Consider the following 6,108-nt stretch of genomic DNA (forward strand, 5'->3'; position numbering starts at 1 on the left):
AGGTGTAAATTACTCTTTATTACCTGAATGTGTTCCTGCAGAAATTTAGAGGAGGCTGACAATAGTAAAGCCATGTTACAAGCCTTCAAGACACCGAAGGCATGAAGGTCCTTAAAATGGCTATAAGAAAAAAAAATACCCTTTAAAAAATTCCTTAATTGTCCATAAAGTACAATAATCAAGGTGCGTGGACACCAAACCACCCCATCCTGTAGTTCTTAGGTTCTAACAGTTAAGAAAACAACGTTTGCCGAAACCGGTTTGGCTCAGTGGGTAGAGCGTTGGCCTGCGGACTGAAGGGTCCCAGGTTCAATTCTGGTCAAGGGCATGTACCTGGGTTGCGGGCACATCCCCAGTGGGAGGTGTGCAGGAGGCAGCTGGTCGATGTTTCTCTCTCATTGATGTTTCCAACTCTCTATCTCTCTCCCTTCCTCTCTGTAAAAAATCAATAAAATATATTAAAAAAGAAAAAAAAAAGAAAATAACGTTTAAGAAAACCGAGATAGCCCTGCTGGTTTGGCTCAGTGGATAGAGCGTCAGCCTGCAGACTGAAGGGCCCCGGCTTCAATTCCAGTCAAGGGCACATGCCTGGGTCCCAGGCTCGATCCCCAGCAGGGGGTGTGCAGGAGGCAGCTGATCAATGATTCTTTCTCATCACTGATGTTTCTATCTCTCCCTTCCTCTCTGAAATCAATAAAAATATATTTAAAAAAATAAAGAAAACTGAGATAGGCTGAAGAAAGAAACAAAAGGAAAGTCCATTTTCAGATATGGAGCCATTCAAACCATTCTGTTTTTAAAGTATTATTAATCCTTAAAAAGTTGGGGATGGATGAAAAATTTGAAAGGATCCATGTTCACCTGTATGTAGAATTTACTCTTATCTATAAAGTCTTCAAAATGTTAACACAAAAATAGATTAATTTTTGCTTGTGATGATTAAAACAAATAACACTGTCACCTCTTAAGGAATCAATCATTACATATCCCTATGACGCTGTAATGAAAAATCTGTGGGGCTTGCCCAGCGTTCCTTTTCCTTTTCTTCTAGTAATAGTATCCGGCTTCTGTTAGGGAACTGCCCTCCCCCACCTCTGGGCAGGAGTGGATATGGGTCCCAGGCCTGCCAATCATACTGCCTGTCTTAACCAACTCTGGCTGCTATTTCACTACAGCATAGACTATGTGGCTTAAACAACAAACATTTCTTTCTCACAGTTCTGGAGACTGGAGCTCAGGGGCCTGTATGGTGAGAGCTCTTTTCCTGATTTATAGTTGGCTACCTTCTGCTGTTCTCAAGTGGCAGAGAGAGAGAGTGCTAGTCTTTCTCTCTTTCTAAGGACATCAGTCCCATTATGGAGGCTCTACCCTTATGACCTCATCTAAACCTAATTACCTCTCTACCTCTCATTAATTAATTTTATTTTATTTGCATTTTTCTAATAACTAGGGATGTTAAACATCTTTTCATGTGCTTATTGATTGTATATCTTCTTTGGAGAAATGTCTATTCATGTTATTTTCTCATTTTTGGATTGGGTTGTTTGTTGTTGAGTTGTAGGAGTTTTTCTTCATATTTTCAGAATATTAATTACTTAACACATATGACTTGCAAATATTTTCTCACATCCTGTGGGTTGTGTTTTTGTTTGTTTGTTTGTTTTTGTTTTTGTTTTTACAGAGAGGAGGGGAGAGGGATAGAGAGTTAGAAACATCGATGAGAGAGAAACATTGATCAGTTGCCTCCTGCACACTCCCTACTGGGGATGTGCCCACAACCAAGGTACATGCCGGAATCAAACCTGGGACCCTTCAGTCTGCAGGCCGACACTCTATCCATTGAGCCAAACCGGTTAGGGCTGTGCGTTGTGTTTTAACTCTCTTGATAGTGTCCTTTGATGCATAAATGTTTTAAATGTTGATGAAGTCTAGTTTATCAACTTTTTTCTTTCTTTGCCTGTGCTTTTGGTGTCATATCCAGCAAATTATTGCTAAACCCAATATCATGAAACCTTTTCCCAATGTTTTCTAAGAGTTTTATAGTTTTAGCTTTTACACTTATGTCTTTGATCCATTTGAATTAATTTTTCTGTAATGTCAGATTCCAACTTCACTCTTTGCATGTGGCTATCTATTGAAAAGATTGTCCTTTCCCTATTGAATGATTTTGGAACCCTTCTTGAAAATCATCTGACCATACATGTGAGGGTTTATTTTTAGGCTCTCTATTCTATTCCATTGGTCTGTCTGTCTGTCCTTATACCAGTACTATTGTTTTGAAGGAAGCAATTGTTTTAATCATATTAAATATTAACATGATAGATTATTGCTTGTATGCAGATGTCTCACTGTATTTTATTTATGTTTTGGGAAATTTGGAAAGGGCTTGGTGTTGACATGTCATGCATTATAATTTCTCCCATGTAAAATAATGGGAATCAGGCTTCTTCCAGTCTGTGTTTTCATACAGAATATCTGATTTCCAAAACAGATTAATGATTGCTAACCAAGAGATTCTGTATTTTATTTCTACCCCTTATTGATTATTTCTACATGTTTAGGCATTCACACTTAACATAAAGTCAAAAATAAATCAAGATCTTAGAATCAGTTTGTTGATATCAACCAGAATTCCTGCTGGAATTTTTAAATGGATTAGATTGAATCTATATATCTATTTGGGGAAAACTGACATCTTAACAACATTGAATCTTCTAATCCATGAACAAAGTATATGATTTGTCTCTGTTATCTTTGATTTCTTTCACCAGTGTTTTGTTTTTAGCAAACAAATCTTGCACAACTTTTTTTATTTTTAATTTGATTTCAGAGAGGAAGGGAGAGGTAGAGAGAGATAGAAGCATCAATGACGAGAGAATCATTGATCAGCTGCCTTCTGTATGCCCCCTCGCTCTCCGCCCCCACCCCCCCCCCGCCAGGGATTGAGCCCGAAGCCCTGACCGGGAATCAAACCCGGGACCCTTCAGTCCACACACCGATACTCTATCTGCTGAGCCGCACTGGCTAGGGCTTTTAAAAAATAAAGAAAAATCTTAAAGGAATAAGGAAAAAAACAAAAAACCACATTTATTCTTGACTACCATATGTTGGGTCTCTACATTATTGTTTTTAATCCTTTCAATGACTCAGTGACATATGTGGCAATGTCCCCATTTTATAAATGAGGAAACTGAGGCTGAGAGAACAAAGGTTGCCTTGCTCAGGGTCACAGAACCTGGAAACCCAGCATAGACATGTCTGCCTGGCTCCAAAGTCCATGTTTGGGCCATTCTTCCTCCTGTCTCCCCATCCCAGTTATTTGTAAGGATCAGGAATGTGATTTTCCATCTCGAAGGCGGAAATCAGAGTGGGGCTTGTTATTGAGTAATCCACCAGACAGCCCTTGATTAGCAATGGAAGTGAAATTCTACCAGACTCTGGGGATGCCATTTAGCAATATTAAATTTAGGGCGTAAATTAGTCTGACTGGAGAGTTCATTCCCTCCTGGTTCTGGCAGTTGTCATGAGAGAGATGTCTAGTGGGAATTCTGCCTCCTGGTTCAGATTTTCTGTAGACAAGATTCCAGAAGCCCAACTTTCCCACAGCATCTCAACTGCCCTGCCTTGGATTTGTTGTTTAGCCTCTCCATTCCCTGCAAGACCATGAACTGCAGCTCAAGGATCTCCCCACCTTGCTCAGCACTGACTCCCAGGCTCTCCCAGCGCTGCAGTGCCTGGCACGTAGTAGCGCTCCATACAAGTTCGTTTTATTATTGATTGATTAACACATAATTGAAAATGTGCCCTAGCCAGTTTGGCTCAGTGGATAGAGTGTTGGCCTGTGGACTCAAGAGTCCTGGGTTCGATTCCAGTCAAGGGCACATACCCAGGTTACAGGCTCGATCCCCAGGAGGCTATCCGGCAATGCCTCTGTGCAGGGCTTGGGTAGGGCGGGTCCCAGGGGATCTACAGGGCGGGCGGAGGGAGCAGTTATGGCTGCTCTCAGTTCTGCAAACCTCGGAGAGAAAGCTGCCTTCGAGTTCCGACCGAAGCCAGACAGTCCCACTTCTCCCGTTTGAGTCTGGGTCCCTAGAGACTTGCCCGGCTCTGGAGCTCAGAGCCTGAAGCTCCCTCCCGATTGAAAACAACAACCGTGCCCTCCGCTGCCAGCCCGCTCCGCGCACACTCCGCACCTGAGTATTTCACTTCAGCACTGCGCCTCCTCTGAGTCTGGGTATGATATTCTCTTTCCTCCTAGTTGTAGAATTTCCACTCAGCCAGCCTTCCTGTGGTTCTGGATGATGTCCATTCCGTCTTTTAGGTGTAATTTGAATTGGTTGTTCGAGGCAGCAATCTCTGGCGTTAACCTATGCCGCCATCTTGGTTTCTTAAAATATATTTTAAAAAAAAGAAAATGTAGCTGCCCCCAAATTAAGTTGAACTGTGTGTGCCAGGGTGTGCAAAATTCCCAGTGGTCAGGTTAGCACCACTGAGGGAAACTGCCTCGATGGCACCTCCTGGTCTTTGAGAGTTTTCCAGGGACAGTCACTGGCAAATCACTCCGTAGTTCTTCCTGTTGTGAGGTTTAGCCTGGTCACTGCTCCCTTCTTCTAGGCTTCTGCCTTTCTTCTGAAATATGGTAGCAATCATGCAGAAACTATAGTTTAACTCTAACCCTGTTGTTTGGCTTAACAATAGAAAAGTTATTTTGATTTTCTGAATTGTATAAATCATCCCATTCGATTGAATGACTATCCCATTGATTGTTATCTTACTGGTTATCGAAGCACATTTTTCTGTACCTGGGAAACAGGACAGCACAATTATCCTAAATTGTCTTAGTGGCCACAGGTGGTGCGTTCCAGCTGACTCAGTGGTCCCAAGACCAGGACAGCGCAATTACTCTAAATTACCTCGATGGCTAATGTATTTCTGTCCACTCAGTGATCCGGAGACCCGAAACTGTAGTTAACATGCTTAATTCTGCTTCTGTAATCTGCTTTTTTGTGAGCCAGGTGCCTCATTCCAAACCTTGAGATGTAATCGATACCTTTGTGATCTTTGCCTATATAAGTCTGGTTTTGCCACCATCTTACTGCAATGAGATTTGGGAATGGCCCCTCATAGTCCCTGATTGCAGTAAATGTGACTCTTTAATTCGACTTCTTGAGGCGTCCTTCTGTGATTCACAGGGTACATTACAACACTTCCTTCCACCTCACTTGGGTGACCACAAAAGGCTCCCAGATGCCAGTGCCTCTTCAGAAGCAAGAAAGAGGGGCCCTAATTTTTGGTCTATGTTTTAAAGAATTCCACATTCACAAACACACACACATGAGATTTTGGTAGAGAACACACAGGCACTTCGTCATTTGGGATCTGGTGCTCAGTACTGGCACTGTTCAACCCATAACCCTAAGCATCCACTCCCACAACTCAGAGCCATGTTTGTCCACACCTCTAAAGAAAAGACAGCTGCATCTGAATAGTTTCAGTGGATTGTGTCACTGCTACTATCCAGACAGACAAGGGACTAGAGGGCGATACGAGCGGTAGAACCACTTGGATAAAAGAAAAGACAAATCAATGTACCTATCAAACCCTTCTCCCTCAGATAACATGACTGCCATAGATTCTTGCACAACAAAGCATTGCTTCCTAGCAGTGCCAAGTGTACATGGTCTTGCTGCTGTCCAGGTTCTAACTCATGGTTCCAGAAGTGCCCAGAAATTAGCTCTATTTTCATAAGAGCCGCGCATGGTAACTGGGGAACATTTTGCAATATTGACAGTTTTATTACTTTGCTTGCATGTTTGCCTAGATGTAACATGAGTGATATGTGATGCCAGTTCTTTACATGGGCAATGAGATGGACACTGGTATTGCAAATGAACTTGCAAATGGTTTTACTTATATCAAAATATTTAATTAAATTTTCAAAAACTAATTTCAGGTCTACATAAATAATTTTGATTTTAGCCCTAACTGGTGTAGCTCAGTTAGGTGGTGCCACACCTAGGATTTCTTTAAACTAACCAATGATAATCAAGGGAAGTGTGCACCGTAGATACGACCACATCCTGTGTAACAAGACACTGACTTGCGCCT

At 42.0% G+C, this 6,108-nt stretch overlaps 1 non-coding gene across 1 annotated transcript; it reads left to right on the plus strand.

Moving 5' to 3' along the window:
- LOC132215941 (small nucleolar RNA SNORA33) lies at window positions 1-128 on the plus strand. The gene has a single exon (XR_009448643.1). It is a non-coding gene; the product is annotated as a small nucleolar RNA SNORA33 (small nucleolar RNA).
- Window positions 129-6,108: the final 5,980 nt, after the last annotated feature.

Source organism: Myotis daubentonii, chromosome 14 (assembly GCF_963259705.1).
Source record: "Myotis daubentonii chromosome 14, mMyoDau2.1, whole genome shotgun sequence".
NCBI classification, from domain to species: domain Eukaryota; kingdom Metazoa; phylum Chordata; class Mammalia; order Chiroptera; family Vespertilionidae; genus Myotis; species Myotis daubentonii.